This window comes from Corythoichthys intestinalis, chromosome 4 (assembly GCF_030265065.1).
Source record: "Corythoichthys intestinalis isolate RoL2023-P3 chromosome 4, ASM3026506v1, whole genome shotgun sequence".
NCBI lineage: Eukaryota > Metazoa > Chordata > Actinopteri > Syngnathiformes > Syngnathidae > Corythoichthys > Corythoichthys intestinalis.
In genome coordinates, this window is record NC_080398.1 from 23,834,036 (window position 1) to 23,846,805 (window position 12,770).

A 12,770-nucleotide genomic window follows, 5' to 3' on the forward strand; every position below is an offset into this window, starting at 1 on the left:
TATACAGAAAAGCCACATGGAAAAAAAGATGGAGGAAAATGACTGAAAAGGGGTTCAAAGTCAACACAGCACATTTCAGCCTTCTGGCGTAATAGCAGAGCCATAACTGAGGCAATCTGTATCTGACAGATAAATCATAATTGGCACCATCACTGCAAAAAAGAGCCTCTACTTAGGATAATAATATACACGGCACTACAGGTAATACATAGTGTATATGCTACTGGGTTAGTAGCTTTTACTCTTGAATAGTGCACTTATCTATCCTATTCTCAATTGTGAACAAGAGCTTTGCAGATAACAGAGGTTTTGGGGTTAACTACAAAGCTTGTAATCCAGGGGTGAAAAACTCATCTTTGTCGCGGGAAACATCGTAGTTATGGTTTTCTTTGGAGGGCCATTCAACTGGGCTGCCACGATTAATCAACAATGAATCGATGATCAAATAAATCTTACTATGAATTTATTTATCAGTGGTCAATTCATTATATTTTAGAGATATTGACCTAAAACTTGAATCCGAATCCTCTTTTTTGAACCTCATAATTGCAAATATTCTCCCTTATATTTTTTTGTACTTATCTATAGTTTATAGATTCAATGTTTTGTTTTATACATTGCGTATATATATTTATTCACATTTATTAAAATAATGACAAAGCCTAAAAATATTCTCTTTATCTTTTAATTTTTCTTCAAAAAGAAACCCTGTAGATTATCCAATTTTCTTTCTTTAGCAAAACAAAGTGCCTATGCGTATGATTTATATTTTGAGCTGGAAGTTTGACACACTATTCTAATTTAATATAAATTTTAAAAAGAAATAAAAATAAAATACATTCCTTGTTTTAAATGTTTTAACTTTTTTGATGATTTAATGTAATTTTGGTGGATCATTGTTTTTGAGTTTTGGTATTTTTATGTGAAGCACTATGAATTACCTTATGCTGAATTTTCAATTGCATTAGAAATGTTTTCTAACTTTTTGAGGATGAATAGGTAGTTCTAAAGGATATAAAATATTTAGAACAGAAAAAAGTGTGGTTTTAAAATGCCTGCATTCATAAAACCATTATTTGATAAGGAGCATATTTTGATATTATAGGTGCTATGAAATTCTACAGCAAATTACTGTACTTTAAAATGATAGACCATATTTTTTTTTTATATAAATCCATCATCAGGAAAGACTTAATAATGAAAGAAGTAGACTCCACCTTTAATTGACAAGACAACTCCCACAGACTTTGCGCCACGCTGTTCCGTAAGGGGCCGACCCATAGAGCGTTGAGGTGGCTTTCACTGTTCACTGTGATAAACTCAAACATAAGAAATAAGACAAAGGTTTTACTGCATACAAGCAGGCAGGAGTGTCTCAAGAGTGATTTGGTCGAGTTCAAAGTAATTATATTTTCGCACGATGCATGCACCTTGAAACGTTGTGAATACAGTGAAATGAATGGAAAAAATTAGCCTAACTTTAGCTTGAAATAATGACGCAATAATAACGTCTAGACTGTTTAACGTTCATATCTATAGAAATTCCGCAATTTAAGCATTTATTTGCAAGACTTTTCAATTTAAAAAGCTCTTTGTTTCGTGACCGCCGCTATGTTGGATTACACAATACCATAACTTTAGCTTGAAATGTTTAAGTAAAATGAACGATAACTGTCTTTTTTTCGCTTTTAACCAAGAATCTACACTGTTTTAGTTCATATCTATAGAAATTCCACGATTCAAGCATTAATTTGCAAGAATTTTGTACTTAAAAAGCGCTTTGCTTTGTGACGGCCGCCATGTTAGATTTTGTATCTCTACACAATAGCAGAATTCAACCTAAATAAGTTGAGAATGTGTGCCAATTTTGCTTTTGTTGAGTAGAATTAAGGAAAGAATGTAGAATCATCTTAAGTATTAAGTTTCTGATGTGAAAAATTGAGGGATTTATGAGCTGTTGAAAATTTGCACTAAATTAAAAAAAAAAAAAAAAAAAAAGTTGCTATTTTGAACAAAAACTTATATGTTAAATATTGCTATTGATCCTGAAAATATAGGTGATTATCTGTGCATTTGGTGATTTTTGTGCATATAGCGTAAAATGTGAGAATTTTATAGCAATTTTAAAGTTTTGTTTTACTTGTACAAAAAAAAATAATCAGGATTTCATTATGGAACGACTTTGATCTTTTTGATGTCGCTGCTCATGGAGACTCATATATACCTAAGGGAGAGAGGTCTGTTTTGGTTTTAAGTCGCTAGTGGATTTTTGAATTTCATAAGTTTTTTAAAATAGGCCCCCTACGGATCGGCCCCCGAGCCCAGTGTCCTGTCAACTGATAGTGAAGTCTATGGAAGATCCTAATTAGTCTTCCTTTCTCAGTTGCCTTTGCCCCACCCACTAAAAAAAACAAGGCACAATCAGAATGAGCTGCAAATTTTTGCAGCCTGTGAGCATGCTATCCAAAGGCTTTCTATTCTGTTGTTTCCATATGACCATTCCGTCAACATGTACTTGTTAGATGATCACATGATCATCAAGTATGGTTTTGACGTCAAAACCAGAATTGCTGAAATGTGGCTCTTCCCTTACGCATTTTTTGGATGGAAAAACTGACATGATAAAAGTGTGATTTGAGTGTCAAATTTTTCTCATTTTCTAGTATATGTAAAATTACATTAGAGCAGTCATTTTCATTTTTTGACATGGTCACCATTTATTAGGACATTTAAAGTATTGATGTGTTTGAGTGTGCACGCAGTGGAATAACCCAGGTGGACAAAAAAAAAAAAAAAACTGTCTTTTTATCCATTCAGTCTACCATCTAGATTTTCCTCTATTATCTACAAACAGAAACTGCACACAGGCACATTCACGCACGCACACACATTACCATACATAGCCTGACTTCATTGAGGCTGTGTGTGTGTAATCTTCCAGTTGCGATTGACATTTCTCGAAATCCTTGACTCTACTACCCAGGCAACCTAAACACTCGCACACAAAGGCACACTGGGGAGCACATCTGTCATATTGTAGTGTATTGGACATTACACAATGATAGCATTCAGCCACCTACATTTCTCCTGATATGTTGTGGCACTGAAGCGAGATGTATTGTCAGGAAGGGTTTATACAAAAGCCAAACAAATAGATGAGAAACATAAATTCTGATTTAGGGGAGATGGAGATGGGGGTGTAGGAGACGGGCGGGATATTGAGGAAACCTTTGGTAAGGGCAGAAAATGTCAGATTTGACAAATGACCTTTTAAACATGGAGCAGATGTAGAGCGTCATGTACACTGTGGACACAGGGAGGTTACACTGCCAGGGAGAAGATAAGCGTCACTGCTCTGCGACTGGGTAAAAAAAAAAAAAAAAAAAAAAAAAAAAACTAAACAAACTTTTAATTCCAATGAGAGAATGCAGAGTTTAGAGTAAATCGACACATCCCTCAATAACCAAAACGACAATTCTTGGCAATTCATCTTTAGCCATCTGTCTAGTATGTTTATCTTTGATGGACACCTGGAAATGGCTATCATTACCTTAAAATGGTCGCTACAAAGTAACTCACTTCTTGTTTCTTTACAGGTATGACTTCCTGAAACTTTTCTCTGTGGGTCGACAGATGATAGACTCACTGCCAAATATTTTTTCATAAAATGCTCATTGAATTTTTATCATCACAATTAAAAAAATTTATTGAAATAGATATTCTGGACGATAGCACACATTTTGTTTTTTGTTTTTTTGCAAGAAACCAGGCGTTTGACGAAATTCTGTAAAAATAAAAGCATTATCAGGTTTATCCTTTTCTTCATTTTAATTTTGTTTTATGACTGTGGTCAAGTCTGCCTGCTGCGTAAAAGGCGAGTTCAAGCTAGGCACTAACTGTAATGCACAGCTATCGCTGCAGTCCTGCCTGCTGCTCTCGCTCTTTGCTGACATAATTGCTGCATAAATTCCGATTTGGGAGACTTAACAGTTCAGACTGCCGCCACATTCTGGTTTAAACCACATACGAAAGTGACCCAGATCGGATTTGAAATGATCCACTTCGATACGACTTGTCTCATTCAGACAGTGAACTTAATGCCTCATTCAAGATGGAAAAACACACAAAAAATCAGAGTCGTGCATTAAGACCTGCGGTCTGAAAAATAAGAAAAGGTACATAAGTCACACCGGAGTATAAGTCACATTTTGGGGAGGTAATTTTATTTAATTAGAGACCATTTACAAGCATTATACAATATAGTTAGAGTTGTTCAATATTATCAACTACCTGGTTGTTCTTTGAGATGTACAGTGGCACCTCTACTTATTTGACTCATGTTTTACAATATAGGCCTTGCTAGGCCCAATTATGTTTTGTCTTGACTTGCGAGCAAAGTTTTTTGCTACATGTGCCAGTAAGTCGGCAAACAACTATTGTTCAAAAAGCCAAAATACCAAATTATCAAGATTTGATATTTGCAAAAAAGTAGAAAGTTCAACAGTCAAATAAACCCCTAATCTCCAACTTTTATGCAATATTTGAATCGATTTTACAACAAGCAGTAGCAGTCAGCAAGTAGTTTTTTGTCTTTCTTTAGCCATCACGCTTTCACTATTGAGCTAAATGGATGTAATGCTCATACTTGGCCCTCGTCCTTGCGCACGGTGAGCTGCGTGAATGGGTGGGTGGGTGTGGGGCGATACAGTATATATTCAGGCATCTCATGCATTATGGAGAGTGCAGGTGAGCGTCTGAATGTGAACGTCCGCTGCGTGCAGAGGGTTCAGGGCCAATCTCAGCCATGGCCCTTTTGTTATTAGCAGAGCATCTCCATTTCAAATCAGCCTGTCAGAAGCCGCCACCATGTTTTATTCAGCGACGGATATTGATCATGTTATGCATACATACAAATCCATAGTGCATTCCCCAAGCTGGACTTTTGATATGCTAATCATGCTGCTTGCTTGCCTAACCACAACCGAGCTGGTTTATGAAGTGTCATGATGAAAAAGACATCCACGTGCACAATTAAAACAAATGTATTTATTTTAGTTTCACATTCGTAGGCTGTGAGGTGCATGCCAAAAAATACCAGTCCAAAGGGACGTTCAGAGTCCCAATCTGTCCTGTGATCCTTACCCTTAATGGTGCACTCATTTTGGTGCTGTGTCACCAGTAGGTAGATGGCAATGTAGTGTAAAGCGCTTTGAGTACCTTGAGAGGTAGAAAAGCGCTATACAAGTATAACACCATTTACCATTTACCCCATTGGCTGCCATTGATGGGTCTAGACATTTTGACTTGGAGAGGCTAGCAGTGCATGGCTATGAATGACAACTTTAGAGTGTAAATTGGGGTCCATATACAGAGTCTGGCTTCATTTGTTTTAAATAACATTGTGTTAGCTTATGAATAAAAAAAAAAAAAAAAAAAAAAAAACGTAAAAACAATATGATAACATATTAACACACTTTCACCCAATTTTGAGTCATGTAGGCCATATTTAGGCATAATTTTGTGCTCTAAAGTCTACACGACTCAAAATGTGATGTCCATATATGCGGACATGAGGTTTTATAAGTTTTTTTTTTTTGTTTTTTTTTTACCAAAATTGTCATTTGCCCTATAAAAGGTTAATATAGCTGAAGCCAAGAAACAGGTTTTATGTATTGACTTATAAACACTCCATTTCTCAGGCAGAATGCACTTTCTGCATACTACTATACAGAGGTGGGTAGTACCGCGTTAAGCGTACTCCGTTACATTTACTTCAATAACTTGTTGAGAAAAATGTACTTCTAAGAATAGTTTTACTAAGCTATACTTTTTACTTTTACTTGAGTAGATTTGTGAAGAAAAAACGCTACTCTTATTCCGCTACTTTGGGCTACACAAGGGTCGTTACATTTTTCCTCTTTAGGGTTAGGGCGTCTTCAAAGCAGTGTAACAAATGAAGTATTTGACATTAACATGAATCGAAATCGCGGATTTAAAACTCTCTCCCAGTTTTTATTTGCCACCCACTGACCATGGAAAACCGGAGAAATGATCCTTTTAATTTCATAATAGTAACTATGAAGGAACTACAGTATTTACTACTCAAATTAAGAACTATTTTCTCCATTAGAGGGCAGGGCACTCACGCTCTTTGGACGAATAATGGTTCATTACAGTTTTTTTTCCCCTCTCTTTTTTTTTTATTTTTTTTTATTTCTTTGACTTAATTTGGTTATGTAATGGGTTATTGTACAGTATCATAATAACAGTTCATATAGATAGGTTTCTGCTGAGAAAAAAAATACTATTGTTTAAAAAAAATAAAATAAAATAAGCAGTTACTCAAATTGTTATTCCTTACTTGAGTATTCTTTTCACTGGATATTTTTTCACTTGTACTTGAGCACATTTTTTTGGATGACTACTTTTACTCATACTTGAGTAATATTATTTTGAAGTAACGCTACTCTTACTTGAGTATAAATTTTGCCTACTCTACCCACCTCTGCTACCATAGAAATTAAGTTCATTTGAATTTTTTGCCACATTAAGCAAAGCAGTTCTATATTTTTGATCAATTGAACTGCCACAATTAAAATCCGTTCACTTGTCAGATTTTTTTTTGTGTGTGCAAGACAAGAACTAACAAAGCACAGATTTGTGGGATGACTGTGAGAATTATTTGGAATTATGTGGCTCACTTACATTTTCTTACTGTTGGTACTTAGAAAGATTAAATGAATCGGGCAAAAAAAAGGAAATTGTGAAACTATTTGACTGTGGTGATAAATTTGTGCAAAGTTTGTGTTTTTTATTTTTCTTAAAATCACTCCTATTGATATTTAGGTATTTGAAATAACTGCGAGGGGCCTTTAAAGATTTTCTTGCCGGAGTTTGTTTTTGTAAAGAAGGGTGTACCCATAACACATTTAGCTTGGTCTTCACCCGACGCCACTTTGCTTCTCTTTATCCTTTGTTGCGTTTTTAAAATGACTGATACAAAGTTAAACGAACTGAACCCTCCAACCCAATAAAGTTCTGATCAAAAACCTAAATAGAAAGGACAAGTCATTTACCTTCCTCGTGTTCCACTGGGGGAAAATGGGACGAAAAAGCATGCTTTATCATAGCTACATTGTCTCTCTACCCCCACATGTATGCTGTGACCTCTCGAGCACTCTAGGAGATTTAGCACAGCAGCGATGGCTAACAACAATAACTAAAAATGAGCGATAGGCAGAGGCGACCTCGGCTCTGAGAGTTAACACGTAGAGGAATATTGACGGGGGAAAAGATGTTGATGGACAAAGAAAAGCTCTTAAAGTGATGCGTCGACTCGTAATGCACGTAGGTGGAGGGAGGTCGTCTACAGACAAGACGCTCAAAGAGTGAATTTGGGAGGAATTGGCACAAGTGGCCTGACCTCGGCGAAGACGGCCTCAAAGCATCTGAACAGATAAGTCGTATGTATGAAATAAACAGAAATCGTAATGTTTTCAAGAAAATGCCTTATATGTCCTACAAATTCAAAATGAGCGACATCAGCATATCACGCGAAAGCACATCACAAGGCGAGTTGCTAAACGGACTTAAAGGGGCAGTTAACATCTTTATCCTGTACCTTCTGCCGGAAAGAGCTGGTAAAAGACAGAATTTAATTTCAAATAAGAGCACTTGTTCCGGGAAGTAGCTTCCCTTGGTGTGGGCAGACGTTTCATCAATCTTGGAACCGTTTTAGCCAATCAAAATTGAGAATCACAGATTCCTCACTCATCTTTGTGACATACCGTATTTGCCCGAATATAAGACTGTGTTTTTTTGCATTGAAATAAGACTGAAAAAGAGGGGGTCATCTTATATTTGCGGTGTAGACATTATACCCATTCACGACGCTAGATGGCGCCAAATATCATTGAAGCAATGTTCCGTCATGACATCTCAGCTACTCTCAAGTTTAACCAGTTTGCATTATTTTATTGCAATGATTTTCCTTATTCAGTTTCAAGACTACAGTTATAGACTTCACTTTGATGGTTAATGCAGTTATTGTAATTTTGTTGTTTTATCACAATAGATTGGTTTATTTACATTTCAAAAACCAGAAGCCATTCATTTACGAATGTGATTGCACTTTAGTTTACATATTTAAATGTTCAGATATTAAGATTTGAATATGGCAAAATAACATGCTTTTTCTCTCAAATATATTGTTATAATCATTTGTTTCAGATGTACTGTAATTATTTTCTGTATAAAAATTTGGTGTTCAAAAAGTCTTTTTTCAAACTTGAGTCTTGAAAAAGAGGGGGTCGTCTTATAATCAGGGCCGTCTTATATTCGGGCCAATACGGTAACTAATATTGTTTTATCACATGCACCTTTGCTTTTGTGTATGTGGGAGGGTATAAATGACGTTACAAAATGGCTACACACATAAGACGTGCCCTTTTTTTGTATTTAAAACATTAGCAGAGGTCTAAGAAATTTGCTACTTGCATACTTAAATCCTCTGAGCAACTGTCTTTCACATGGCCATTTATCCTAGGTGTTTTCTGTCCCTTAAACTATCTGAAACCTTGAATACCCCCCCCCCCCCCCCGCCATTTAACTATCTTGTCCAGCCTCCTCCCTCTCGAGCTGTTCTCTTAGCGACCGTTTCCAAGGTGCCCATTCCCAAGGGCGCAAGGGTCCAGTGATGTCACGCATGCATAACTCCACACCTGTAATTCATCTCTCCCCCACCCTCTGTCCAAACTCGCCAAGGCCTTTTTGAAAATTGAGCCCCTGAAACCAGTTTCACTTCGCCGCGTGAAATTTGTTAGGCGTGTCAATCATGAGTAGACTCACAAAAAGTCTCAAAAAGCCATTTCCGAAAAGACACAGGAAGTCGACCATTTTGTCCAAAAGCGGCCATTTTATGGTAATTTTTGCTTTTTCCAGGCAGGGGTTCTTCTAGAGCAAACTTGCCAGTAGATTTACCCTTATTGCTAGCAAATGAACTATTGAACTGGAGTGGTACCTTGACTTCAGAGTTTGAATTGTTTAGTGACTAAAGTTTGTAACTTGATATGCACATATATCAAATTGTGGGTGTATTTCATGAATATCGTGGAATTCCCTGTTGCTATCTAACAGTTGCAAATTTTAAGTTTGTATGTATCTCTAATTTGGCTGTCAACATGAAGCAAAAATTGTAAATACGAGACCTCTTAGCTTGGACAGATTCTTTAAAAGCAAGTATCCTATTTTTCGGACCGTAAGTCGCACGTTTTTTTTTAGTTTGGCTGCGCCTTCGACTTACTTATACTTATACTTATACTAGAGGCATGCCCTGTAATTCGAGGTGGTGCAGGTTTTCAAAAGTGATACTGAAGATGAAGTAATGAATGGATTTGGTAGTAATTTGGAATGAAATTGAGTTTGTTTTATCATTATCTGAATAACTTAATATTTTAACAAATACCTATTTAGCACTTTGTTCTCCGTTTTATTACTACTACAGTGGTACCTCTATATTCAAATTTAATTTGTTCCCGGACCTGGTTTGTAAGTCAAAATGGTCGTATGTCGAACAGGATTTTCCCATAAGAATACATTATAATTCGATTAATTTGTTCCACAGTCCAAAAACTTTCTTAATGAATACTGCTGGTACAATTACAATTACAAACACCAATTACACATAGCAAAAAAAATCTATTCTAAATAAAAATCTTAATAATAATAATAATATAATAATAATGTAACTTATTAGGCTCTAATGTGACGGTTATGATTTGCATGCTGTTCTTGAACGCACCGGATGTTTTTGCTTTCTCTTTTCATGTTGTTGTTAGCGTTGGCTATGGCGGACAGTAGCCATGTTGTGTTGCACAAGTTCTAAAATGAAAACCTGAAGAAGGTGGCGACTTGTGTGCAAATGTTACAATAATAACATTAAATTGGATATAAAAAAGTGTTTTTATTGTTACCTTGAGAGACCAATGGAGGTCAGAGGAGACCGGCCATATTGTCTGGCCATTTCACTCACACGCACACCATGCTCATATTAATCTAACATTACCTTCTAAATTTGGTAATGGTAAGTGTAACCTTTTTCATTTTTTCATCACCTGCACTAACCTTCTAGAGACCCATGTTGATTTCTCTCAGAAAATCTGCCGTGCATCGGTCTTGCGGGAAAACAACGACATTGAAATGCTGTCATAATTTGACGTATTTCAAGCATGCCATCATAGGTCGAGACAAATGCATTTTCTGTATTTATTGGATCTGTACCGCTTAAAATGATTCCCAAATAATACAGGTTCTTGAATGATTTTTCTGTTTGCGCTAAAGCATGATGAGCGACATCAGCTTTCTTCAGCGGGAAACCTCTCCAGGATAAGCGGACTGTATAAGTGAACCTCTCTGTAGTGCGTTGTGTGAGTGCCAATGCGCTGTTTCTCTGTCATTGTCATTTCAAAAAGGAACACGTCTCCAGCGAAGGACGGCCGGGGCCTACGGAAAAGTTAGGCTATTAATGGCGCGGGTAATTACGAGCCGGGTTGGACTGTGATTCATATTCTGTTATTATGATAGCCCGCAAGCGTGATATGCATTTAAGGGGCACTATGTCTGTTTTACAAGACAGCTGAATTTACTTAGTGTGTCTCTTGTTCTGTCTCACTACCCCAGCTGGTCTTTAACCTTGGCCTCTGGTGCTTCTGCCCGTTGCAATAAAGTCACCCATCCTCCTCCTCCTCTTCTTCCGTCTGTCTTTCTGTCCCCCTGGCACCACTGTTGTCCACTCTTGCGCTCATTCATAGTAAACACTATTGATTTTCAGCAGGGTAAAATAAAAAAAAAGTCTGGGCGGGAGGGGGAGGCATGAATTTTAATGCGACTATCTGTCCCCTTCGTCGTCTCTTCCTATCCCATCGCCACCCTTTCTTTCCTGAGGGGAGGATAAAGAGATGGGGATCCTATGGGTGTGTACGTGTGTAAAAGGTGCAGAGAAGGATAGATGGTAGGGGGGAGGTTTGCATTTCTCATTTCCCAGCTGTGCCTCTCTCACACAAGCCCCCCACCTCTGCTACTCTACTCCTTCCCTGTCCTTCCTTGTGTCCCCCCTTCTCATGCCTGTCATCTTCACACAGCTTGTTTGCCGCTTTGACCAGTGTTTCCCCAAACTTCATCGAGCCAAATCATAAAGTACTCTAGACACACCACAAAGGCTGGCACAAATGATTGTTTTGTTGGTCAACTAATCACTAATTGTTTTAATGATTAGTCAACCAATCGGTTCATACATCGACTACCGTATTTTTCGGACTACAAGTCGCAGTTTTTCTTCCATAGTTTGGCAGGGGGTGCGACTTACACTCTGGAGCGACTTACAGGCATGAAAATGGGTCAGGGGTTAAAAAGGTGAGAAGGGTGTGGAGGAAATATGTTCCAGTACACTGTACACCCCAACAAAATATTGAGCTCTGTCGACCCACACTGTGTTTCAGCAGGGCCATGCAGAGACCGGTGGAGGGGCGGGTGCTCGTAGATCAAAAGGGGCACATGAACAAGTATTTAATACACCTTAAAACAACATAACTTCAATTTTTACCAGCTTTAGATAATAATTGGCTGCGACTGTGACATACTTTAATTGGGAGGGGGCAACAGTGAATAGAAATCAAAACTGTCATCAACACTTTCTGGCTGTGACTCAGTCAGTCTGCCTATTTTCTCCCTTCAACCTCTGCATCAAAACTTCCTTCCTCAACTTGTTCATCTGAGAACAAACCACATCAGATGGTCACTGAGCCACCAACAGCACAGTTTTCTTAAAACTATTATTTCATTATTATCCATACTTAACAACTCTAGCACCTAATGATTAATAAAGCAATGACATAAAACTCTTATAAAAAAATAACATTGTAATTGTGTTTATAATTGTATTTAATACCCGACTATCCTTGCAAACTTGTTCTTACCAGGTCTGCTATTCACCCAGCTGATGAGGTATCCACTGCCTTTAGCAGCCTCATCTAACTCCTTTTTTTTATCCCTCAATCTCCCTTCCCTACGACGCATGTCTATGTAATGAAATATAAATATTTAAAAAAACAAAAAAAACAGACTCCCCGGTGGCTTTTAGTTTTAAAGCTTTCTTAATTTCTTTCTCTCTCAATAACGATGGAGGTAGATTTGTGTTTTTATTATTCAATCAAAAAACAAAGTTACTTCTATCAAAAACAAAGTTGCTTCAATCAAAACACAGTACATACTTTTAATCCCCAGAAAGTCACTTCAATAAAAAAATTTGTTTTTGATTGCAAAAATAAATTTGAGACAAAAAAAGTAAGCTTGAGAACGATAAACCGATACGACCGGATATCCGGTTTTCCAGGTGAGAGATACAGATGTATCGATTGTAAAGTTACCATTCGACAGTAATTAGCCATTAAATATTCAGTGAACCGATAGTAGAGATAGAAGTCGGCTATCGCGAGCACAAGTATCGGCTTCTAATGCCTAGTTCAATGCATTGCTTAATATGATAATTTAGCTTTTACTTCACATGCTACGCTTGTGTCTTTCAGTGTATGACACAAGTGTGCGTCATTCGCCATACAGCGCACACTCAGATCGAGACCGCACGCATGATATAATATGGACAAGCACTACTCACAGTCGTGGTTGCCACAAGTTACTTCCCATGCATTTCGGCAGAACCGCTACTAGTCGCCGTCATTACATGATCGTCACGGGCGTGTCATAACAACGCGAGA

The 12,770-nt window shown here is 37.4% G+C and overlaps 1 protein-coding gene across 6 annotated transcripts in view; it reads right to left on the bottom strand.

The window, feature by feature from the left end:
- pou2f2b (POU class 2 homeobox 2b) overlaps window positions 1-12,770 on the bottom strand; it is a 224,473-nt gene that overhangs the window by 60,245 nt on the left and 151,458 nt on the right. Inside the window, exon 1 of one of the 6 annotated variants that reach the window (XM_057833940.1) lies at window positions 12,671-12,742. The exons of the other annotated variants lie outside the window; for them this stretch is intronic. The gene's annotated coding sequence lies outside the window, so the exon portion shown is untranslated. Of the gene's footprint in view, window positions 1-12,670; window positions 12,743-12,770 lie in introns of those variants that run through there. 6 annotated transcript variants of the gene reach the window in all.